This window comes from Podarcis pityusensis (genome assembly GCF_964106645.2).
Source record: "Podarcis pityusensis genome assembly, chromosome: 6".
NCBI lineage: Eukaryota > Metazoa > Chordata > Lepidosauria > Squamata > Lacertidae > Podarcis > Podarcis pityusensis.
This window is the reverse complement of record NC_138030.1, coordinates 81603077-81629392: the sequence shown is the minus strand read 5'-3', so window position 1 is coordinate 81629392 and position 26316 is coordinate 81603077. Positions and strand designations below refer to the sequence as shown.

The following is a 26316-nucleotide window of genomic DNA, read 5'->3' as shown; positions in this document are numbered from 1 at the left end:
CACAGGAAATCTGTTTGTGAAATTGCAACTTTGTGTGAACAGACCTGCACTTGAGGGCTAATATCTGAATATGCATTCCATAAATACACACTTTTCTTTATATCCCAGACAAGGGATATAATTTAATTCATGCAAATATGAATTCTGAGACCCACTCCCAAAGTAATATAAATGAAAGGGGGGTTTATTTCCTCTTTCTCCCTCCTGAACTCAAATACCCTAAAAGTTGTAAGGAGTTGAGAATGAAGTCTTAACCTGCAAAATAAAACTAAAAAATCCACATTGTGTGAATATGCAGTATAAGTATCTAGTTCCTCTATGGAGCAATTTATCCCAACCTTATGGAGGACTTTTTTAAATAAAGTTTTGCAATTCTAACATAGTATGTCAGACATGAAATAATCATTACGTATTTATTTTAGACACTGATCTTTGCCAGATTTTTGGCCAGGAAGCTTTATCTTCAGATAAAGATTTTACTGGTATTGTTTATTATTTCAGTTCCTGCTCATGCTTTTCCTTCAGATTTTGCAGTTTTTAGGACACGTTCCAGCAAGGTGGGGGTGTGGAGTGTGGGACCAGAGAGGATCTGTCAAAAGGGAACATTCATATTTTAACGCAACATTAACATTTTGGTAATTAACATGGCAGTTAATGCTTTTAGCAGATGTAACAACATTAGACTTGTAAATTTTAATTAAAGTTAATGGTTCACGATAGCTGTAGGGATCAGGCATCCTCTCTGGATACTGGAAACATGTCTAATGTGATTAGAAATACTAATTGAAGAAAAAAGGGCTGCAAGAGTAATGACTGTTTTTCTTTATAATCTTGCTTCATCATTACAAACCTTCAGCAGTCTCTTAAAAAAAGCTTCAGTGGAGGTAAAGAAACAACCCCAGAGTCAAATATTCTCCTTGAAGATTTTTAAAAGGGGGTCAATGGAAAATCCAGAGAGTTATTGTGCACACAGAGCATTAAATAAAATAATGTATTAAAAAATTAATTTGTATAACCCTTTTCTTTGATTAACCTCACGAGATCAAAATCCCAAGAAATACTGTGAACATATCTGGTTACATTTCACACTTTTGTGTTTAATTAGGAAATAAGAGTGTTAGTATTTCCCTCAGAGGCCCTAAATGGCCGCTCACCAATCCAATGGTGGGCAATGTTTGTGGCCCAGCATGGGGCTCCCCATCCTACTGCAGCCATGCCCCTTCCTTCTTGGCCGTTGCCATGCCTCTTGGCCGTTGCAATGGCTTCTGGGTTCCCGCCAAACCAAGAATTCAAATTCAGCCTATCCATGGCGGTTAGGAGGGCAGGGCATTCCCCACGATTCCTCTCCAGGGCAATCTACCTGCAAAGCAAGGTAAGTGAAAATGCTAATGTGGGAATAGTTTATACTCATGTCCACCTACAAACCATGAAATCTGATAATCTGGATGTGGCTTTGCATACCCAGTGCTGGACTCAGAAGTCATAAATTTTGGTCATAGAAGTGAATTGAGGGTACAAATGCTGTGAGAATTTAAAATTATTACCGTTATGGGGTATAACACATCAAATGTCGAAAGCCATTTTTTTGTCATGACACTACACCATCTCTAATCTCATGGGCAAAATATGATTTTCGCATCTGTATTTCTAATTTCAACATTGGGAAGGGTTGTGTATGATTGGGAGAGTGTGTGCTTTGCATGCAACAGGTCCCAAGTTCAAATGGGGAATGGAGAGAGCCGAAACTGGCAGATTTGTTCATCCGTACACCTTTATGCATCTGCTTCTGCCATTCATGAAAAGCAGGCATGGAGAGTGAGAAAAAAAAAAGTAGAGGCCAAGAAGTAGGAAAGTGACAAGAGGAGAGGACTAACTAGATGGTTCACCCCTGGTGCTGTAGCATGAAGGTTGACATCCAACTGAAATTGGCAAGAGCTACCTCTAAGTAAATGTGGTGAGAACTGCATTGAAGACAACAAGGAGGGAGCCAGTCTAGCTTTTCCAGGGAGGGAGTTCCAGAGTCTGGGAACAGCCACCAAGGAGGCCCTTTTCCGTGTCCCCATAAAGTGTGCCTGTGAGGGTAGCAGGACTGAAAAAGGGCTTCCCCATAAGATCTCAAAACCCAGGCAGGTTTATATGAGGGAATATAGTCTTTAAGACAGCTTAGATCTAAGCAACACAGGATAGTTCCAGAGCCAGAGTGATACAGGAAGAGTAAATGATATGTGGGGCATTATCCAAAATACATACTGTCATGGAACTCTTGATACACCGGCCAGACTTTCTCCTTCCCCAGGACTGCCAAATAAAAATGAAGTCACATGTACAAGCTCTCTCCAAGTTTTCCCTAGTTCTAGCTTGAAATTGGTTGAAATATACAGAACATTACTTCTGTGCACTTCAGGAGAAACCAATCTCTTTTCCAAATCACCTCTGGAATACATATTATAAGTGCTGTTTATCTGCCATGTGAAGGGGTAAAACAGCCACCATATTCTGAGGTGAGCCACCATAGAAGGGGCTTTCCAAGCTCCAAGGTTCTAAAGGTAAAGGTAAAAGGACCCCTGACTATTAGGTCCAGTCATGACCGACTCTGGGGTTGCGGCGCTCATCTCGCTTTATTGGCCGAGGGAGCCGGCGTACAGCTTCTGGGTCATGTGGCCAGCATGACTAAGCTGCTTCTGGCGAACCAGAGCAGCGCACGGAAATGTTGTTTACCTTCCCACTGGAGCGGTACCTATTTATCTACTTGCACTTTGATGTGCTTTCGAACTGCTAAAGGTCCTAAAAACCAATGGTTAAATCAGTTCAGTAGGTGAACATCTTCTTTCATATAATAATTATTTTTCTGACAGGCAGGATTTTGGAAGGACAGGGATGCATGTTCCATCCACAACACTTGTTTCCTTCTTCTCCAGTGCTGCTAAACTTTTGGCAATGTTATCAATTTTATCCTTAACATTGACCTAATTAATAAGTCATACCTGGCTTTTGCTTTCTCTCTTTCCACTCCTTTTACAGAGTCTAATGATATTTTCATAGTGATTTACACGTTCAAAGAACGGCAATGTCAAGAACTCAACTCATTAGCGACTCAGCCACAGGAATTTTAAAGAAATGAATTATGAACAAAACAAGTGGCATGTCTCAAATGCTCAAAGCAATGTGAACAGGGAAACATTTGTGAGTACTCTGCTGACTGAAATAATGTATGGGTGACAATTTTGGTGGGGGAAAATTATTTACCTGATCCCTGGAAATTGTGATCTGCTCACTGAGAGAACAGAGAAGTTACAGAGAACTGAACCTGTGTTTAAAGGGGAGCAGAATCACAAAGAAAGAGGAATCACCAAGGGAAGCCTTGGTAGCCATATCCTATGGGACTACTCCAGCTATTATGGCATAAATCACCTGGATTGTATCAGTCCTGGTAAAGTGGCATCCGATTCTAGATAAATGCAGCAGAGTCGTCAGCTCTGACACTTCTGTATTTCTCCTTCTTGATACAAACAGAAAACCCACAGAGCTATTGCAGGGGATGTAAGTCTTGCAGCTGCAGTGCTTTCAAATTCTATCCCAATTCTCAAACCTTTATTGTCATCTAGACAATATTCCAGTAAAGTTCAGAACAATAAAATAACTCGGCAAAATCTGCATCTAGCGATTAAAATAATGTATAACATTCATTAATCCTCATTTTGTTGCAGAAACCTGGTTACTATCTCCATCCTATCCCCACCCTGAGCAAAAATAAGGAAGGCTACCTTACATTCATCTGAATGCCACTCCGTTAACAACCAACTGATTAATGAACTTAGATCAAATCGTCTGATACAAGGGGCAGTGCAAAAGAACATGCATGACTGATTCTATATGACTCTGTCTACAGGTGCATAGTCTCTCTGCAAGTGGTATTTTCTGGAATCTCCCCTGTAGCATTGCCGAAGGTAGCACATTCAGTCTTGCGAGCATGTATGACCTGTGTTGATTTGGGTTGGTCAAATGAGAGAGATAAGTTGCCATTGGCTGTCCACATTGCACCATCCCCAGACTTGCACAGATGCTATTTCTAGACTTGCCATACGTCAGGAAAATTCCTGACAGGTCCTGGTTTTCAGGTGTAAAAATGGCATCGGGGGGAACCCTAGCTATTTTTGATTTGGCTACTAAGTTATTGAAATTCATTGTCTAACAATCTGCATTTAATTATCTCAAATGCAGGATTTTGTGATAAGCAGTACAAGGAGTTTAGTGAGATACCTATATGTTTAATTTTGTTCACAATCCTTCTTAGCCATCCTGATATTCAGCTAACATGGCCACAGCAAGACTATTAGGTTCTGATCTATAATGCAGATACAACCAAAACGTAAACATTCACAGCCATACTTTTGTTACTAAAAGTCTTTGGTTTCTTTCTAGACATAGGGCAGCATAACCGACACAATTTGGTACACCATCCCCACCTCAAAGGAAAGCTTCAGTCTTTCAGTAGCCTGGTTGAAGGCATTTATCCAAACTGGCACCATATAATAGTTGTGTGCTTAATCCAACACTGAACATCCAAATTCTATCCTTTACTTAAAAGGTGCACAGATCATGAATATATCACTGGAGATTTTGGAAACCGTGCTGATAGGGAAAGGAGTGTTGTCCTTATAGTAGAGAATTCTCCCTTCTGCCATGTATGAGGGCTTGAAAGGTCTTAAAAGTAGTTGCGAAGCCATGTGGTCAAAGCAACCACCGCGTATATCAGCTGAGCTGAAAGACTCCACTCTCCATTTACTCTGGTTACTGTTTGTACTGGTTTCTTTATTTCATGTTTGTTGTGTAACAATAAGTGTCTACAAAATATTTATACAAAAACAAATTGAGATCATGACCTTTGGAGGAACTCTGAGGTTCACTCAAATAAAACTTCTAGATTGTACAGAAGGCACTGTTTTCAGCCTGTCTCCTGGTGTGTTCCCCAACCTCTTGTTACACCATGCAGAATATGGTAGCTTTCACACAATAATTAAACTATGAGCAGTTAGAAAATGATGCTCTAAGACGCAACATGGGTTTCTCAAAAATAAGACATGCCGGTCGAATCTCGGTTCTTCTTCTTTTTTTTCCATGTTACAAGCTTGGTGGGTCAGGGGAATGCTGTAGACATAGTGTATCTTGATTTCAGCAAGGCTTTTGACAAATTCCCCCATTAAATGCTTGCAGAAAAGCTGTGAGCTGGATGAGGTAACTGTTAGGTGGGTTGTAGTTGGATGACTGTCCAAAGCCAAAGAGTGCTCACTAATGGTTCCTTGTCATCCTGGAAAAAGTGGGAAGTGGGGTTCTGTCCTTGGCCCATTGTTTATAAACGACTTGGATGCAGGAATATAGGGGATGCTCATCAAATTTGCAGATGACACCAAAGTGGGAGGGGTAGTTAATGCCGCAGAAGACAGAAGCATGATTCAATATGACCTTAGCAGATTGGAAAAGTGGGCCCAAACTAACAAAATGAATTTCAGTAGGAACAAATGGAAGGATCTACATATAGGCAGAAAGAGCCAGCTGAACAAATATAAGATGGGGAAAACCTGGCTTGCCAGTAGTACGTGTGAAAAGGATCTAGGTGAGTTTGGCATGTTTAGTCTGGAAAAGAGGAGACTGAGAGGAGATATGATAGCTATCTTTCGATATCTAGGGGCTGTTACATGGAAGATGGAGCAAGCTTGTTTTCTCTTGCTTTAGAGGAGGGTAGTATCTGAACCAACGGATTCAAGTTACAGGAAAGGAGATTACCACTAAACATCAGGAACGTTCTGATGGTAAGAGCTGTTTCACAGTTGGACAGACTCCCTTGGAAGGCAGTGGACTCTCCTTCACTGGAGGTGTTTAAGCAGAGGTTTAATGGCCATCTGTCATAGATGCTTTAGTTGAGATTCCTGCACTGCAGGGGGCTGAACTAGACAACCCTCAGGGTCCCTTCCAACTCTACAGTTTGGTGATTTTATTTGTAACTTTTTCAAAGCATTTATATCTTCAGCTGTAAAAGCTCCCAGAGTGGCTTAAAGGTAAAGGTACCCCTGCCCGTACGGGCCAGTCGTGTCCGACTCTAGGGTTGTGCGCCCATCTCACTTAAGAGGCCGGGGGTCAGCGCTGTCCGGAGACCCTACCGGGTCACGTGGCCAGAGTGACAAAGCTGCTCTGGCGAGCCAGCACCAGCGCAGCACACGGAAACGCCGTTTACCTTCCCGCTATAAAGTGGTACCTATTTATCTACTTGCACTTAAGAGTGCTTTCGAACTGCTAGGTGGGCAGGAGCTGGGACCGAATGACGGGAGCTCACCCCACCGCGGGGATTCGAACCGCCGACCATACGATCGGCAAGTCCTAGGCACTGAGGTTTTACCCACAGCGCCACCCGCGTCCCCAGAGTGGCTTACCACTCGATAAAAATAACATTTTGGGTGAAGGCTGCAGAACATATCCACACCATATGTTTAAAGTGCTCTTAAAAGGTAAAGGTAAAGGGACCCCTGACTGTTAGGTTCAGTCACGGATGACTCTGGGATTGCGGCACTCATCTCGCTTTACTGGCCAAAGGAGCCGGCGTACAGCTTCTGGGTGATGTGGCCAGCATGACTAAGCCGCTTCTGGCCAACCAGAGCAGCACACAGAAATGCTGTTTACCTTCCCGCCGGAGCGGTACCACCCACCTTCTGAGAATTCAGAAGAATTCTGGGAACAGTCATTTGTTAAGGGTGCTGAGAGTTGTTGAGATGCTTCACAGAACTACAATTCCTGGTAGCCTTAACAAACTACAGTCTGATAACTGCTGATGCTGGCTGGGGCTGCTTTGGAGTACAACATCTGGAGGGCCACAAGCACCACAGCCCTGGATGTTGTTGTAATCTTATGTGTATCTGCATGTAGTGTCTAATTTGTCCTTGGTAAAAAAACTGAGCTTTCCATGCTATATAGCAGTTAATAATGAGCTGAATGTTTTGAAGAGGGATAGTGAGCATGTGACTCTTAATCTCAGGATCATGAGCTGGAGCCCCATGTTGGGCAAAAGATTCTTGCATTGAAGGGAGTTGGACTAGATGACTCATGATCCCTTCCAACTCTACACTTCTGTGGTTCTATGACACAAGGTGGGGCTCATCAGTTCCATTATTGGGCTGTTTTGCTATACTATATTCTATAAATTAGGTTTCTGTATGGAAATATCATTTGGATTTTACCCACTGGAGCAGAGGATTAATGGAGGCATAATATACATAAATATGGCATAGTTAAATGGTTTCTCATATGACTTACCAGCCCAACTGTAAATAAAGCAACACTTACTTCAGAAGCAGCCTTGTTAAGTGAATAAAGTATATAGTTTTGTTTAACGTCATAGGCAAGTACCGTACATGTTGTTGTGGATTTGGCTAAGCTTTCCAGTGCTGTGTTTTCTCATAAAATGCAAATACCTTAGTCAGAGAAACATGCCAGGCCTTGGATAGTTAAGTTGTGACATTTAAAACCTCAGTTCTACCTTTGTTAAAAGCCCCTTTGATATGGAAACATCTTACAGTTCCTGATTTTCTAAGATGGGATTGTATGTTTAAATGGGCACTGTCAGATACAGAAACTGATGCATTTATTTTAAAAAACTAAATTGTAACCATAGAGATAAGTTAAATGTCAATGTACACTGGTTTTGTTCAGTTTCCTTTCAAGCAGGTAATTGTTTGCAACCCAAGGACTGAGACTATCAATCATTGTGCAGTTCAGAACATGACACGATTATCTCGCTTTCAGAAAGATGCAAAAGAGGCATATTTTAAAAGGGTGAATAAAGTCTGCTATTAAAGTTCACTTTTCGTGTTTGTGATTTTAAATAATAATTGAGAAATGCAGTCAAAGTCTGGGGAAATGGGTCAATTTAACCAATATATAAATTCATCTTAAGTTTTGGGTATGTTTTTTTTAATTATTAAGTGGCAAAAGATTCACCATAAGAATCTTAAAAAGATTCCATAGTTAGGCAATTGGAATCATAGCTGCTATAATAAATGTAATGGGAAGAGCTTCATCTATATTTCTATCTGTCATGCAGCTGTTAAAAGCACAGGAGCTATCTCTACCTAGTCTTTTGCCAACCACTCTCCAAGGCTATCTTAGACCACTGGGTTGTCCTGGAGGTTTTTCTATCATGTAAGATTGTGCTGAACTGATTGTCTTATCTCAAGGTGATGATCACTCTTAGCCAACCAAATATAATGATTTAATGTGAAAATTCCTGCTGATTGATGATCTTTGACAGATAAATTTTCCTCAGTGAGTAGACATCCTTACAAATCCCACAATACATAGATGTTTTAGTGAACAGTGCCATTTTCAAAATTCTGCATCTCATTAAATATTGTACTTAGAAGTATGAACCTTATGTCAAATTTTATAATTTCAAGATCAAGGGCGTATGCAAATCTTTACTAAAGTGTCTTTTTAAAATGTCTTCTCTGTGTATCTGGATCTGCATATGAAAGGTAGGAAAAAGTAAGATTTCATATCTATGTCTACTGGTTAATTATAATTTATATGAAAGCGATGATAACATAAAAAAACCCAACCACCACCCTTTCAATTTAAACGAAAAAAGAAGGCACTCAAAAACTGGCAAACACAAAAGCATGGAAATTGTAAGGTAAGACACCCACATTGATTTCCACATCAAGCAGAGGCAAAAGTCAGCAGTGGGCTCAAACTCAGGTGCCTGGCAGCAGGGTCCGATGGAGATACTGCTTGGTCTGAGCCATGCTGCTCTGAAGTGTCACTGACAGAGGAATCTGAAGGCAGCGAGCTGACCTGGTGGCAGGGGATGGGCTACCAGGGGGCAGCTAGTGCATCTCACTGAAGGACACCCAAAATCAGGATCTAGTACTGAGAATATAGGTAAAGGTAAAGGGACCCCTGACAATTAAGTCCAGTCGCGAATAACTCTGGGGTTGCAGTGCTCATCTCGCTTTACAGGCCAAGGGAGCTGGCATTTGTCCGCTTCCACAGACAGTTTTTCTGGGTCATGTGGCTAGCATGACTAAGCCACTTCTGGCGAAATCAGAGCAGTGCACAGAAATGCCGTTTACCTTCCCGCTGGAGCAGTACCTATTTATCTACTTGCACTGCTGCTTTTGAACTGCTGGGTTGGCAGGAGCTGGGAACGAACAACGAGCGCTCACCCCGTCGCGGGGATTCGAACCGCTGACCTTTCAGTCAGCAAGCCCAAGCAGCACAGTGGTTTAACCCACGTCAAATTCCTATACAATGCAGCATGGACTGGTGGTATGGGGTGCAGAACCCTTTCAATGCTTTTGTTCCTGAAACTGATTCTCTTTAGCCATTATTCACCCAATAGGGTTTAATTCTAGCCATGCAGTCCCATTGCAGAAAATTAATTATGGATAAGTAGATTCAATCTGCCACTCCTTCCCTGCATTTTAGATCATCTCATCCTCTGCTAAGCAGAAATCCTCTGCATTCCAGTACACAGGTTACGCTGCCATAAATGTATACCTTGCTCTTATTTTTTATACTCAAAGATTTGAATGGTCTCTTATCTAGGCAGCTTGCAGGACATACTTAACACAGCAGTAGCAGTAAAATTCCACCATATATGCCTCTAAATCATTTCCTAGCCCACTTTCTAATGGTAATGGCATATCATATTGAAACGTAAGGTGCTATTTGTTATTATCCTAATGCATTGCCCCCTCCAAAACAGAAAGATTCACATTTAAGAACAGGGTCAAGGTTTCACATTGCTAGTCACATCATGGAAGTTACATGGTTAGCCATGTGGAGGGAATATGCACTGACTGCACTGCTCCTCCAGCATGCCTGCCATCTATTCAGCAGAGCAAAACTGGTATTGAGTCCTTAGGGATTAAACTGTTTGCATCCAAGACTTTGAATGTAATGTCATAATAAGTTCTAGCAAGCGCAGGCATTGAGAAACCAAAACAAATTTATGAGGAAATTCCTTTCCCTTAGGTTTCATAAATTTCCACTACTGTCATTATTCCATCACTGTCCAATACAATGGGCACAGAGTTCTAAGTAACTGCCATTATCTGAGAAGAATGCCTTGTTCAAGACCTCATCACTACAAAATTATGACAAAAGCATGTCGTTGTCAATGCTGTTTCGTTTAAACGATTTGACCCACTGCAGGTTGAGGGTGATATCGAACTAAGTCCTACTTGGAACAGACCCTTTGAAATCAATTTAATATCACACTGACTTACTTACTAGTTCCAATATTTTCTGTTCCCAGTCCAGAGAAACATTAGATGCACCTAAGTCCTATTGAAATCAATTAGCTTAGAGGTTTAGGAGCACTAGCTGGCGAACCGATATTCTGGTCGTCTTCCAGTAATTACTGCCTGTAGTTTGTATAGCTACTTCTACTTTTCTTGCTGGTTTACTTAACTGCCCTCCACAAGACCTATATAATTATTGTATTTCCAAAACAATATCTTTTAAATACTGCAGCGGTACCTATTTATCTACTCGCGCTGGTATGCTTTCAAACTGCTAGGTTGTCAGGAGCTAGGACAGAACAAAGGGAACTCACCCCGTTGCATGGTCTTGGAACTGCTGACCTTCTGATTCGCAAGCCCAAAGAGGCTAGGTGGTTTAGACCACCGTGCTTCCCGTTCCCCTTGCTACTCAAATATATGAAGGAAAAACCCAAAGAATATTCTTCAAACTTTTTATCTCCCTTCTTTGGTTATTTCCAAATGAAACTAACTGCACAAACCTTAGCATATTTACTTGGAAGTAAATCCTACTGTGTTCAATAGAGCTTACTCCCTTTTCGGTGTTTTTAAGATTGCTGTCCACATTGATGAACCAATGGTGGCCCATTTTTCATGATTCTTGGTAGCTGATCAGCTGTTGTGGGATCTTTATAAACTGTAGTGGAAGCATGATGAGACTCTACATGTGGGTCTATCATTCTTTGTACCAGTGGCATTCAGATTTTAAAGTACACTTTAATTTTGTGATTTAGTTGAGGAAGCAGCTCTCTAAAATATTGCTGTGGAACCTCATTCTAAAGCCAGAACCATAGTGCTTTTCAACATGTTCAAGTCCATTTATTTTGGCCAACTGTACCCAATTACCTAAATGCTATATTAAACAGAACGTTTGCTGAATTATTGATGATTCTGGTAACTCTAGAGAAGAGAGACCAACTGACTTACTAATTTCCTCAGGGCCTTTGTTAGAAATATCATTGCTTATACTGCATAAATAGCTGATCTAAAAATGAAAGAGGTTGCCGAGGGGGCCAGAAGGGATATTTTCATGAGAGAAAGTGAAGAAATAAACCTCATTTAAATACTGAAAGGTATTCATTCATCTCTCTACAAACTTGCTTAAATAAAATTGCAGTGATGCTTCCCAGATCTGTAAGATGCTTTGTTGTGGGGAATATATTTCTCTTACTGAACTGAAATATTATTATTTTTGCTTGCTAAATTGAAAATGCAGTAGCAACAGTTCTCATTTTCATAGTACTACTTCCTTTTATTCATTAGCTCCTGTAGTCGGATTTAAGAAAGAGAAATGTGCATTACTTGTCAATGGAATTAATGTTTCATTATGAATTAAAAGTTGGTTGTTGGACAATTTGCTTCTGAGGCCCATTCTTCCATAAGCAAGCTGTGACAAGTTTTCTCCAGATATGGCCTTCAATCACATGCCTTCTACTGGTAAGTTAACTGCTTCATAGATATGCAGAGGTACAATAAACTGTAGTGGTTTGAATGTGGACTAGGACCTGGGAGAACAGGGAACAGGGTTCAAATTCCCACTCAGCTATCTAGTTCACTGGGTGACCTTGGGCCAGTCATGGCTGCTCAGCTTAACCTGAGTGTTGTTATATGGATAAAATGGGAAGGGAATGAACCATGTATGCCGTCTTGAGCTCTCTGGAGGAAAGCGGGGATAAAAATATAATAAATAAATAAATAATGTTACCACCAGGGAGACATGTTTTACAGGTGGGTATGCTTATCCACTGTATACATTTGTACATTCTTGCTTTTGTGTTAACTTGGAAGCTGCATTTCAGCATATTTATTTTGTGTTCATTATGTCACAAGGTCATTTCACACCATATGGTATAGGTATGGTATATACACTGAAAGCATAGGTCCCCAGACGATGTTGGGACTACAATTCCTATCATCTCTGGCCATTGACCAAAATGACTGAGCCTGATAGTTGTTGTTCAACAACATTTGAGAACCGAAGGCTGAAAAAAATGGTGCAACAGAGTTGAAGGAACTGTATTTGTCTGTTCCATTTTATACATGTGATTGAGACTTTGACTCACTGCCACATACAAAAACCTTAACAGGCATATATTCACTTCATATATTATAGTTGTGTAGTTGCACACTCTCAATCTGTTATGACTTCAATCCTATGTATAATTAGACTAATTTAAGCCTAGTGATTTCAATAGGTTTAGACACAAACTTATATATGGACTTATAAAACTATGTGAAGGCAGCTCCACTTTATTATTGAGGGCACAATAACGTAAGACCGGTCTTTCCTGCAGTATGTGAGAGACAGACCTGCTTGTCTAAATATTTGTATACTGTGCTGCATTCAGCTGGCTCTCTGCTGACTGCACTTTTAAAAACCCAGCTGTGCTGCTACAGGAATCACCAGTGGCATAGCCAAAGCAAATGTATCTGCAGTTTAAACTGCTGGGAAGGATGTGCAGAACTAGTCCAATGAAGGGAAACTGTAAAACTGAATACACCCCAGATCTGAAATAAGAGTTGGCTGAACTTTTTCAATCCTCCAACTGCCTGAAACTTGGGTCCCCAGCTGTTGTTGGACTACAACTCCCATCGTCCCTAGCTATCAGGACCTGTGGGAACAACAGATGAGGACCCAAGTTTGAGAAACACTGCAGGGCAAGGTTTCCCAAACTTGGGTCTCCAGCTGTTTTTGCACTACAACTCCCATCATCCCCAATTGCTCATCCTGCTTAGCTAGGGATGGTGGGAGTTGTAGTCCAAAAACAACTGGAGACCCAAGTTTGGGAAACCTTGCTGTAAGGTGCAATCTGCCTCTGAAGCCAGGAAACTGGGGAGACAGAACCCACTGCTGCGGAGATGGGGCATTTGGGGATACAGTGGTACCTCGGGTTAAATACTTAATTGGTTCCAGAGGTCCGTTCTTAACCTGAAACTGTTCTTAACCTGAAGTACCACTTTAGCTAAAGGGGCGTCCTGCTGCTGCCACACTGCTGGAGCACGATTTCTGTTCTCACCCTGAAGCAAAGTTCTTAACCCGAGGTACTATTTCTGGGTTAGTGGAGTCTGTAACCTGAAGCGTATGTAACCTGAAGCATATGTAACCCGAGGTACCCCTGTATTTCTAGCGGGGGGAAGCATCCTTTGCAAAGTGCACACATTCAAAGAGGGACAATCACGTGTGTATTGACTGGGGTAGGGGTGATGGTTAAGGAGAAGCAAGCTGCCTGCTCTAAATGTCATGATCCAGGGATGCCAACTTGAATAAAATAATGGGGGGGGGAGCCCTTCCCAGCATAATCGATCATATGACGTGGTGCACGCACACCACTGGAATGGCAACTTTTTGGGGGGGAATACGTTATTGGGGTGGCTCTAGACACTCCCCCTCGGCCCCTAAGAGTCGGTTCCTAGGTCATGAACCGAACCAGTCTATCGGGAGGAGGGAGTCCTTACTGAGGCAGGATGACGCGTGAAGCCCATAACGTGTGTATGTGTGTGCCTGCGACAGAGAAAAGAAACGTCGTGGAGCCGTTTTCCCGCGCTATTTCCCTTCCTTTCTCGCGCCCCCAACTTTTTTGTAAGGCGAAGTCACGGTTACCTTTTTGCCTCCTTTTTCTGGCGGCGGCCAGGACGGGCTCTCCGCGCGTGTGTAGTAACCGCGCGCGCGGGGAGCCGGCGACGGCCAGCTGGTCAGCCTGCCGGGCGACGGGCCGGCCGGCGGCTGGGAAGGAGGCAGGGCCGGTAGGCGGTGCGCCCGGCCCCGCCTTCTTGTCCTCGGGGATGCCGGGATGTTTACAGCCTTGACAGCGGCGGCACCAGGAGACGGAAGAGCGAGAGAGGGAGCGAGGAGGAGGAGGGGGGAAAAAAGAGGGAGGCTGAGGGCTGCGCTCCTTCTCCACACAAAACCCTCACCCTCCCCTCCCACGTATTGCCGCGTCCCTGCCTGAGGGAGATTTAAAAAATAACTGAAACCGACGCCTGCCCAGCCTTCTGAGGTAACCGAAAGTACCGAGTCGAGGGGGGGGGTGGCGGAGGGGCGGGCGCGCGCGCGCTTGGTGGGTGGAGGAGGCTGCTGCTACTGCTGAGGGAGAAATGACGCCGCGCGAGGAAACGGCTGAGGAGAAGTTCGCAGGCCCCGCTCGGTAAACGGCCCCCGCCCTCAAAAAGAACCCCATCAACCCTCTTCTCTTTTTCTTTTTGGCCTCGGCGCCCGCGCGCTCGCTCCGCCACAGATACTTCGTTCGGGACCTGCTCGTGAGCGCGGCCCTCCCACCGGGCGATCTCCATTGGCTGCTTCGTACGGCGTACCCGCCTCTCATTGGTCGCCGTCACTGCCGTTTCCTTCCCTCCCCCCCCACCCCCACCGCTTCACGCGCTAGTTGTAAGTAAGACGAGGGTGTGCTTGTGTGGAGATGCGGGGTGGGGGGGGGGGAGAGGAAGCGACTGCGCTTGCGTGCTTTGGAGAAAAGCGTTCTCTGTAAAAGGGAAGGCGGTCTTCTTCTGAGTTGGCCCCTGTCCTAATGCCCTTCCTTCATAGGGGCTCCCCTCCTTTTTGGGGGGGGGGAAGTTGTCAACCTTAGTCACCTCCTCGCCTCCCCCCACCCCGCTCCGTCTTTGGCCCTTGCATAAGTAAATAGGCGCGTATTGAAACCTTGGTAGAAGGCCATCTGCACTGAATTTGTATAAGAACTTGCGCCAAAACTATTTTTGCTTGGGGGGTTTGCGTCTGTTTGCCCTATAATGGCAGGCTGGGGTTTGTTAGCAGTGCCAAGGGATTGGTGGGACAACAGCAGACTTCCAAGTGTGGCGTGTGGAGGCGCCCCCACAGTGAAGCACCGAGCAAGGTTCAAAACCCATGATTTCTTCCTCAGGCAACCTAAGGACTTCTGATGCTGGTGGTGATGCTTGTAGTCCAGAAGGCAGGGTTGGGGTGAGGGCACGGTTCGCAAAAGACACCAGCAGCCCTTTCCCTGCTGTCGTATCTTTTTCTTTGGTGCAAATTCATATTTATTTATTTTTTGCGTGACTCCAAAGTGCATTGGCATGTTGTTGTTTAGTCGTTTAGTCGTGTCCGACTCTTCGTGACCCCATGGACCAGAGCACGCCAGGCACTCCTGTCTTCCACTGCCTCCCGCAGTTTGGTCAAACTCATGCTGGTAGCTTCGAGAACACCATCCAACCATTTTGTCCTCTGTCGTCCCCTTCTCCTTGTGCCCTCCATCTTTCCCAACATCAGGGTCTTTTCCAGGGAGTCTTCTCATGAGGTGGCCAAAGTATTGGAGCCTCAGCTTCAGGATCTGTCCTTCCAGTGAGCACTCAGGGCTGATTTCCTTAAGAATGGATAGGTTTGATCTTCTTGCAGTCCATGGGACTCTCAAGAGTCTCCTCCAGCACCACAGTTCAAAAGCATCAATTCTTCGGCGATCAGCCTTCTTTATGGTCCAGCTCTCACTTCCATACATCACTACTGGGAAAACCATAGCTTTAACTATACAGACCTTTGTTGGCAAGGTGATGTCTCTGCTTTTTAAGATGCATAAGGAAGCAGTTTCTCCCCTCTGCCTCCCAGGTAGCCCTGTAATCCAAATTGGGATGCGCTGACTTATGGGCTTGTACTCCGTTATACACTGGATGTACACTGGGATAGCTCAGTCGGTAGAGCATGGGATTCTTAATCTCAGGATTGTGGGTTGTCCCATGTTGCGCAAAACATTCTTGCGTTGAGGGGGTTGGACTAGATGACCCTCGTGGTCCCTTCCAACTCTACAGTTCTTTGATTATAATATCTCCACCCTTCCCTTCAGTTTCCCAGCTGGGCTTGAGGGTATAAGTATTGGTGGTGGCATTGTGCCGTTGCTAAATGTCTGTGGTAGCATTTAAAACCCTTTTAATGTAAACCTCCAGCAATGTTACGCTGGTTAGCGGTTACACTGCAGCAAGAGACTTTACTGATCTTACAGTTTAGCCCTAACTGCCTGGTCTGAAGTAAGCCCAGTTGAATTCAGTGGTGTTATACTTCCAGTTAAGTGAGGTTAGGATTACAACATTCAATAAGCTTAGACTATGCTGTAAAGTACAGTCTTAAATATACCCATCCTGTGTTGTTTGTGCATGTATAAAGCAGTGAATTATTTATCTGGAGGAAAATCATACTTCTCATCTTCCTGTTTGCAAATTATTGCTATGTTTCAGTTACTGATAAAGAGCTGAATTTGCCCTATTACTGGATGCATAGCTTCCAACTCTATATCTCGTTGCACAGAACACGAGTTTTCTTGCTTTAGCATCAGCTGAATAACTTTGCCATTTATAAACAAGGTATTGACGTTCTGAAATGTCGAGGAGCCAGAGCTGCATAAGATGCTGAAAATTATACAGACCTGTGGTATTTAAATACAGATGTGCCTGTTTCCCCAATACCAAAGGAAACAAAGAAGTAATTCCAAGTGTTTTCTACAGTCTTTTGTGGCAGTAGCTTTCTGCCAGTATAAGCCAAAAGCCCTCTGAGATGCGTGCTTATAAAGTAGATTGCCTGTTGCTTAGTACGGAAGGGTGAGTCATCTCTGAGATGCTTCCATGGAAGTCAAGTACACATGATGAAGTTCTTTCATGACCTTGGTACCTCGGTTCAAGATCTCATGGAAATGACTTGTTAATTGTGTTTACTCTAGTTTATTTAGAGTAGCTTTTTCATCATGTACATTGTAACTCACCAAAGCTGTAAACAGTCCATCAATCGTGTTTTCAGTCTCAGGTGGCTTGTTGAACTGCTGGTGGTTACAGACAGCGAATTGGCTGCAGTCAATTTTAGCGCATAACAAACATGATGTAAATTAATGGAAAGTTGAGGACAGGAAATTGTGACACTATAAGTGGTTGTGTAGGCAGACCCTTAAATTCATTTTAAGCAAGCATCTTTGCTTCTTTAAGCAAGATCATCTTTGGTGGCTGAACACTCTTGATTGTGCAGGATACTAAAGGGCCTGGACTCTGTAGCATTTTAAGAAAGATGGTTGTCTGTTAACTTCACTAACAGTTGAGGTACAAGGTGAGATTTCTTACACCTCTTTCCTCACCATTCCCTTTCTTTCCATTCCCTTACTACCACTTTTAAAGGTAGTGTATTTAAAAACGATTGGCTCTTACTTTCTTCATTTTTTTGGATTCTGTTCCTGGTGAATAGATGTTCCAGTGACAGCACATCTCTCATTTTCTGGTGAGAGATGAGCCTTCCAGAAGTTCCCATTTAGCTGAAGAAGGCAGAGAGGAAAACCAGAAATATCAACAATGTGTTATGATGTAAGTGTGGGAACTCAGGAATAAAAAAAAAACAAAACTAAGGATTTATAACTGGTACTGAAAAAACTTACAGCTTGAAGCTATGCTGCTACTAAGCTCAGTGAGGCTAACTCTTGAGTAAATTGCATAGGATTGTAATCTTGCACTCAGTGGGGTTTTTAAGTAAGCATACACAGAGTTGAATTGTCCACTAGGTAAACTACTGAAAAGTAATTAATAGTTTACTTAATTTACTACAAATTATGTTCAACTATGTTTTATTTGGGACACGGGTGACGCTGTGGGTTAAACCACAGAGCCTAGGACTTGCCGATCAGAAGGTCGGCAGTTCGAATCCCTGCAACAGGGTGAGCTCCCGTTGCTCGGTCCCTGCTCCTGCCAACCTAGCAGTTCGAAAGCACGTCAAAGTGCAAGTAGATAAATAGGTACCGCTCCAGCGGGAAGGTAAACGGCGTTTCCGTGCACTGCTCTGGTTCGCCAGAAGTGGCTTAGTCATACTGGCCACATGACCAGAAGCTGTATGCCGGCTCCCTCGGCCAATAAAGCGAGATGAGCGCTGCAACCCCAGAGTCGGTCACCACAGGACCTAATGGTCAGGGGTTGCTTTTTACCTTTATGTTTTATTTAAGGTGGACCCATTGAAATTAATAGATCAAACTTATGCATGTTCATTAATTTCAGTGGGTCTATTCTGAGTATAACTTGGCTGACTACCACCCAAAGATATTTAGGATCATTGTACAACAATATTAGAGGCCTGTGTTCCAGCAGAGATGTTATGAGTTAGCCATGCCTAAGGCTGCAGTCCTGTACACACTTACCTAGGGGCAAGTCTCGTTGAATACAGTGGAGCTTAGTTCTCAGTAGGCACGATTAGGATTGCCACTCTTTTATATCCAGAGGTTTTGGCACACCTAATTCTGCATTGGGGTACAGCCTTAATTGTACCAGGGATACAGATTGTGCAATATTGGATGCAATCATGTGTGCATTCTTATAGATGTTATCTTCAATTATAGCTTGGTTTATTTGAATTTACAACCAAAAAGGGGAAAACCTTTCAAAGTAACAGACTAATGGAACACTAAAAATTGCCGTGTAGCCCTAAGGGTTTCTCCAATATCCTTAAAATGTTAAATTCCTTATAATGATTTATGTGTTGCCAGCTTTCTTTGTGTGACAATAGTGCTGTTTTTCATCCAATTATAAAATTCTTATACCGCAGACTTTTTTTTGACATGATAAATATATTTCATTGTGTCTCTGTTTCAAAGAAACAAAGGAAAATATTGAAGCCCAAGTCCATTAATCATCTTTAATCAGCCCATCATTTATTGCCTTTTCAGAAATGAAAAGTATTTTCCTCACTATGATGATAATACTGTATTGAGTCTCTAGTTGTCTTAGTGCGAATAGTGGAACGTCGACTATGAATGCGACACTTACTTCATTTATTTGGTACTAATGGGAATTAGTTTTCCAGTGAACAAGTGTATTTGATAATTTTCAGGATGCCTTAAGGCCTTTGAAACTTTGGAACTCTTAGAATTGGTAGCCTTTTGTTTATAGTCGTAACATTATCACAGTGCATATATTAATAGTATCTTACTGGTGCTCCAAGACACTTTTGATTGATTGCCATTTAGATGCTGAAGATTTAAATTATTTTCCCCAGTCTTCCAAGCCTCCCTCCCACCCCCAGGTTTGTTGTATGTTCCAGTTGGATGCTCCAGAAAGTTTTGATGCATGGCAGGAGTACTGTTCAGTGTTCTTTTAGTTCAGCTAATGAGTTTCCTACCTACTGCTACTTGTGTTGTTTCTTTTCCACCCCAAGGTCATTTATTCCCCATAATATCTGTACTGTTGGTGAGGAAATGAATAGGTTTTCTTTGCATTAAACTTTCTATTACATTATAACCCTCAGTAACTAAAGCAGACTGAAAGTTTTATTTCCTGTAGAAGTTAGAAAATAAACAATAGCTGAAGGACCCTAATGTTTACTGTTTGTATTAACACATAAGATGTTGGGGAACAAATAGATTTAAATAGGCTGGGCAACTTGTGACCCTGCCCTCAGACCTGAACACGGCACACTACTCATGCATTGCGGACTGCCAGATGCCTGCCAGCCCCCTATTTTGTAGTCTCAGACAGACAGCAAAAATGGGTTTATCAAGCCCCTGGTGGGGCATCACATATGGCAGGTGGGTAGCATTTAGCTTTGTTGCCACATTGTGTGTGCCTGAATGAAAAAGTCTCTAGGGCTGCAAAGTCTGGAATACACTCAAATATAAAATATTGCTGTGTACTCATTTGAAACGGTTGACTGCTAAATCAACAGTAAGCTAGATTTTAGAAGACTGGAAGGTCTCTGACGTAATCCTAACCATAAAATGCAACAGTTCTAGAGGTAGAATAAATAGACTTCACTAATGTAATGCAGTTTTGGCATTTCTGTCACTGTTTTAACCACAGATATTATCGCACCCACCCTTTGCTGTCTTCCTTTTTTTTAGCAACTGGGAAATAAGAGTTCAGTACCTTGCAGCAGTCCTTTTGGATTACTTTTTTACTTGAAGCCAATATTTTTTAGGGTAGAGACTAATTTTTTGCTAAGTATTCTTGTAATGCTGAATTTACAAGCACACTTTCACCATAGGAAGGTTACTTGACAGAGACGAGTTTCTCAGAGACTGAAACTTGAAGGTATGAATATGAACTAGTTGTGTAATTTCTGTTTCTATAGGCATATAGACTCTTGACTAAAACCCCTTTAGCTTAAGCCAGGAGATAAGGGGCTTACAAATTCACTTGTGCAGCAAAAGGCATGGAAATTGTGTTAAGCTGCCTGTCTTAACTTCTATGTTTCATAATCAGTAAAGACATTCTACAGTCTTGTGTTTGTTTACAACTTGGCTTTTATACACCAAAACTTTCCATTGGTTCCCCCCCCCCCCGTCCAAGACCTCTTTCTCTGTAGATTGGGGCCAACTAAGAAGATGAGTTCAATGCTATGTTGCTAATGTATAAAAAGGCACATGCTCTTAAATAATAAACATTTAAGTCTGACAGTTTAAGAACTAAGATGGACCCTTACAGTGTGCTTTCATTTGGATTATAGAGAACAGCATATATCAGTTGTTAAAGGTTGTATATTAGGGAAGTACAGTGGTGCCTCGCAAGACGAAATTAATTCGTTCCGCGAGTTTTTTCGTCTAGCGAATTTTTCGTCTTGCGAAGCACGAAATCCCATAGGAATGCATTGAAATCCAATTAATGCGTTCCTATGGTCAAAAAAAGTCCAAACAAAGCCAAATTTGGTACAACAAGAGTTTATTAAGTGCTCTTTAAAGTCAGACACACTGTAAAGAGCATTTCAAAAATCGAAGGAACAATAAATTAAGTTTCTAAACATGACAGGAAAAACATTTAAAAATCAACAAAGTGTACATTACATTTTCTAAGACTCTGGGGGACCACTCGAAGAAGGTTCCTCTTCCACTCTTTGCTTCTTGCTTAAGAACCTGTCCATGGTCTGCTGCTTCATCCGCCTTTTCAGCACCTCCCTGAAAGACGACATGACCCTCGTATCAAAAGTGTTCGCAAGGTCACGTGTCACGTGCTTGTTAGGGTGGTTCCGCTCTGCAAAAGCCTGCACATCCTTCCACTTCAGGCAAATGTCCCTCAGTTCTTTGGAGGTCTGTCACACGCATTCCACCGTCGTGCATCTGGATGATCTCCTTCTTCATTTCCAGTGTCACCTTCTCCTTCTTCCTCTCGCCGGCCTCTGCAGCAGCAGTCTTCTTGGGTCCCATGGCAGCACAGCTCCTAGCTTCGTAAACTCAGGGGGGAAAAAAATCAGTGATTCACACCCAAAAAATTCAAAAGCACCCAGCCACCCACCACACAGGAATTCAAACCCAGAACCAAGTCCTTGAATTCCAAGCACCCAACCCAAAATCCAAAAACCCCCAAAAAAGTTTTAAAAGTTTAACTTACGAAATGGCTGCAAATCACCAAAGTCTTCAAAATCCTCAAATGGCTGCAAAAGAAGTTTTGGAAAAGCTTTAAAAATCACCAAAGTCTTCAAAAACCTCAACTGTTCCCCCAGCCACCCACCCACCACACAGAAATTGCAAACCCCTCCCCAACTGTTGCAAACCCCTCCCCAACTGTTGCAAACCCCTCCCCAACTGTTCCCCCAGCCACCCACCACACAGAAATTCAAACTCAGAATTTTTTTTTTAAAAAAACAACATGGCCCAATGGTCACAGAAAATAAAAAAAATTCAAAAAAACCCACACAAGCTCCCAGATTCTTGCAGACCCCTCCTCAACTGTCCCCCCAGCCACCCACCACACAGAAATTCAAACTCAGAATTTTTTTTTAAAAAAACAACAACATGGCCCAATGGTCACAGAAAATCATAAAAATTCAAAAAAAAAACCCACACAAGCTCCCAGATTCTTGCAAACCCCTCCTCAACTGTTCCCCCAGCCACCCACCAAACAGAAATTCAAACACAGATTTTTTTAAAAAAAAAACAGCAGAGTGCCCCAATGGTCACAGAAAATCATAAAAATTCAAAAAAACCCACACAAGCTCCCAGATTCTTGCAAACCCCTCCTCAACTGTTCCCCCAGCCACCCACCAAACAGAAATTCAAACCCAGATTTAAAAACAAAACAAAACAGCAGAGTGCCCCAATGGTCACAAAAAATCATAAAAATGCAGAAAAAAACCACACAAGCTCCCAGATTCTTGCAAACCTCTCCCCAACACCAAGTCCTTGAATTCCAAACACCCCAACCCAAAATCCAAAAACCCCCAAAAAAGTTTTAAAAGTTTAACTTACCAAACGGCTGCAAAAGAAGTTTTGGAAAAGCTTCAAAAATCAGCAAAGTCCTCAAAAACCTCAGAAAAGGCTACCACACTGCGTGCAATGTGTTGCTCCTCGAAGTCAAGTCGCAACTGCACCTCTTCAAGCAATGCACCCTGGGTATTAACGGTTTTACGAAAAAGGAAACAAACTTGCAAGATGTTTTCGTCTTGCGAAGCAAGCCCATAGGGAAATTCGTCTTGCGAAGCAGCTCAAAAAACGGAAAACCCTTTCGTCTAGCGAGTTTTCCGTCTTGCGAGGCATTCGTCTTGCGGGGCACCACTGTAGTGTTGAGAGGTGGAAGATGTAGAGGACACAAGACTAGGGTTGGACAGGCAGTGGGGCAGCTCTTTGCCTTATGTACTTCTTTATGTTATATTAACAGTGTGGTTTAACAAAAGTAAAACAAGTAAAATGGGTTGGGTCCAACGTTAATTATCTTTAAAGTAGACTGACTGAAATCAATGGGCATGGCTAACTTAAGTCTGTAAATTTCAGTGCATCTACTGTATCCAACCAAGTTCTGCTCAGTATAAATACAAAAATAACAATAAGCCAAATGCTACAAAATCCTAGAAGTAGATTATAACTGCAGGAATAAAACTGTATCCAAAAAGCTTAGCAAACTGTAGGTATCAGATGAACATCTTTGGAGAGGGTGTTCCCCAATTGGGACTCTGGTAGCCAGCGACCTCATCTCGGATGGTGATGGCACTTGCAGAAGACCATCCAGTTAATAAATGGGTCATAATATATGAATAGGAGCATAGGGAGAGAGGCAAGCCTTCATATTCTTGCAAGTCTTCAATTGAATATTTATTTTAACATTTGTCCTAGGGTACAGGTCAAACTAACAGATCTGCTGAGTCATGTATTGCTCTCTTGTTCCCTTCCTTAAATATAGGATTGTAGATTTGTTATTTTGTAAGTCATCAGCATCTTCCCTTGCACATAATTGATTTACCTATAATTTTTGTTAACGGACCTCCTGTTTCATATGCTAGCTGCTTTAATATCCTGAGATGTAGATTTAATAACCTTCCAGGTTTCCAAAATCAAGCTGAGCTTGAGAACAGGCCCCGCTGAATACAGTGGGGCTTTCCTCGGAGTAAACACCCACTGATTTGGGCTTGTAGGATCCCCCCCCCCAAAAAAATTATGTTTTGCTTCAGACAGTCTTTTGAAGTATCAGTGCTCATCATTACCTTTCCCCAAAAGGTCCATGGCTCTTTTTAACCTGGGATGCCTTTAATCATAATATTTAGCATTTATATCATGTGATTAGACTGTTCAAAGCACTTCCTTTACAATTTCTTGTTGTAATTCTTCCAACAGCTTTGTAAGTTAAGACAGTATTGGTATTCCCATATTGCAAATGAGAGATTGAGGCTGAATGTGTGTGTAGCTTGTCTAAAGCTACCCAGGAAACTCATGGCAGAGATGAGATTCAAAGTGGGGATTTCTTGATTCATAGCATAGTCTCTTAGCTACTACTGTACACCAGCATTTAGCAATCTAGATAATTAAACAAGGAGGAGTAAGTAGCTGCTGCTGGGGAGGTATTGAGACTATGTGCAAGGAAGCAGGTAAAAATCATCTTGATGAACTCCCTCCTGCAATTATTGTTTGCCTTAAGAGGGAAACTTCCATTGGCACCAACAGTGAGTAAAGAACGTAGGTTGAGTCCCCTAAGTTTACTCTGTAACAGTGAAAGTGCTTGTATAAGTTTTTAAAAATTGTTGAGATGGTGTTTACATTAATTAAGTCATTTTTTTCCAGTCTTGCCACTAATGTAAAATGCAACTGTGTTCTGCACAAGGAAGCCTTGACCCACAATGATGTAAGAGTAAATAAATGATTGTTTTGAGTTATGGCTTAGAAACTAAATTGAAATCTGCAAAAACCGTCTCACTTTTGGAGCCTTAAATTTAGCTTAGCTAAAGGTGTTTTTAAAAATAAATTACTTTGACATCATTTTTTTTTTTTTAGAGTGTTACGATAATCTAATTAAAAGAAGTATCACATTGTGGTTGCATGAAGGAGCAGGTCCTGCTATATGTCAGCTTCACATATTAGTAATATCCTAAATTCCTGGTTAGCCATTAATTTCTTTTGTCTGAAGCCATATTTTGAATTGTACAAAATCTGAAGGACTGGCGACATTGAAGTTGTTAAAGGCTGTCTAACAGAATAATGTAGGTGTTCAAATCACAGTTATCTAAATTATAAGCTAAAGACTTTAGTGGGTTGTTTTTTTTAAAAGCCAAGATAACTTTGCCCATGCATTCTATGTTCACAAGGACATATCCTTCAAGATACTCAAATAGATGTGGGGAAAGCACCGTTAAACATGTTTGCAATATTCTTATTTCGTCTATCACATCACATGTTCTGATGTTTGGGTCTGGCAGTGAAAACTGACCCAATTAAATCCTATAAACCACATGTTCAAAGGTATTCTTTTTAAAAACTATTAGTTCATAAGTTCTGGGACATGAATACTGGTGCTGAAAACACTAGGTTCCCACTAGAACTGAGTGTTTAAATTCATTTACTATCCTACACTCCTGCAGTTTTGTACTAAAATTAATTAATAAAGCTGATGCAAAGCAATCATAGACCTTGTTCACACTACACAGTAAGCTAAACTACTTACTTAGTCAGTGAGATTGTGTGGGCTTTTGGAGAGGAGCTCACACTTAGTTCTTCTCTGGTCCTTTTTACTGCATTGCACTAAGCCATAGTTCCTTCTTGGTTATGGCTTGTGGTTAGTACCGAGAGAGGTTAACCAGGGGTCCTGGTTCAGACTGAACAACATGCTATGCCAAACCTTGGCTTAGTTTAGCATGGCATAGCAGTAAATAGGACTGAGGAGTAGAAAAGTGGCTACAAACTCTTCTCTGGGAGCCTACACATTTGTGTGATCTCACTAAACCATAGTTTGACTTACTGTGTTATGTGAACTGACTTATAGAATTTTATGTTAGCGCACTATTGGAGGAGGAAACTGATGGCCAGTAAGTTGTTCAGTCTAATCTCCTGTCAGTAGGGAAGAGAGAGAAGGAACTAATCACTTGGGTGCTGGAAGAATAGGATTACATAGTTCTAAAAGGCACAAGTGAGTCAAGGCACATAATGCAGAACATTTCAAACCATTTATTATTATTTATTGTAACCTGTTAATTGTTTTTATAAAAGTAAATTAAAGTGACTTATAGTAAATAAATACACACACACACACACACACACACACACATTAAAATCAGCATGAAACAATACAAAGAAAAATCCAAAAGGCAACCCTATTTGTAAAAGACAAAATTCAGACAGCTCATGCACTGAATGAGGCCGCAGGTAATTAAAAGCCAAAGGTCTGCAAAAAAGAAGCGTTTTTGCACGGCAAAATATGTAGTGACGCCACGTAAGCCTCCCTGGGATGAACATCCCACAAGTGAGGAGCCACCACTGAAAAAGCTGTTCTTGGGTTGCTACTTTCCAGACCTCCTGTAGAGGAGGCTCATGGAGAAGTGCCTCAGATGACAATTGCAGGGTCTGGGTCAATTCATGTGGTGAGTGGCAGACCTTGAGGTATTGGGGTCCTGAGCCACCTAAGGCTTTATAGGTATAAAGCAATGCTTTGAATTGGGCCTGGAAACTATTAGCCAATGCAGTTGGACCATGTGCTACAGATTTTCTTGTTGATTTTGAAAACTGAGGACATGCATTAAAATTGGTAAATGAAACTAGTGTAGAGTAGCACTAAATACCATACTTTTCCGTGTATAAGATGAGGCCCCATTTTTTAAGTTTGAAAACGTGGGTCA

General features: G+C 42.1%; 1 protein-coding gene and 1 long non-coding RNA gene across 13 annotated transcripts in view; one reads left to right on the top strand and one right to left on the bottom strand.

Moving 5' to 3' along the window:
- LOC308479831 overlaps positions 1–14046 on the bottom strand; it is a 54729-nt gene extending 40683 nt beyond the window's left edge. For 5 of the 8 annotated variants that reach the window (XR_013987828.1, XR_013987829.1, XR_013987830.1 and 2 more), the window contains exon 1: positions 3412–4298. This is a non-coding gene — a long non-coding RNA (uncharacterized lncRNA). Of the gene's footprint in view, positions 1–1154; positions 1809–3411; positions 4299–13911 lie in introns of those variants that run through there. The other 3 variants (XR_013987826.1, XR_013987827.1, XR_013987833.1) reach the window with 3 other exon arrangements.
- Positions 14047–14101: 55 nt separating this feature from the next.
- Positions 14102–26316, top strand: part of NEK7 (NIMA related kinase 7) — an 86242-nt gene continuing 74027 nt past the window's right edge. Inside the window, exon 1 of one of the 5 annotated variants that reach the window (XM_081010801.1) lies at positions 14102–14308. The gene's annotated coding sequence lies outside the window, so the exon portion shown is untranslated. Of the gene's footprint in view, positions 14309–14344; positions 14456–26316 lie in introns of those variants that run through there. The other 4 variants (XM_081010800.1, XM_081010798.1, XM_081010797.1 and 1 more) reach the window with 4 other exon arrangements.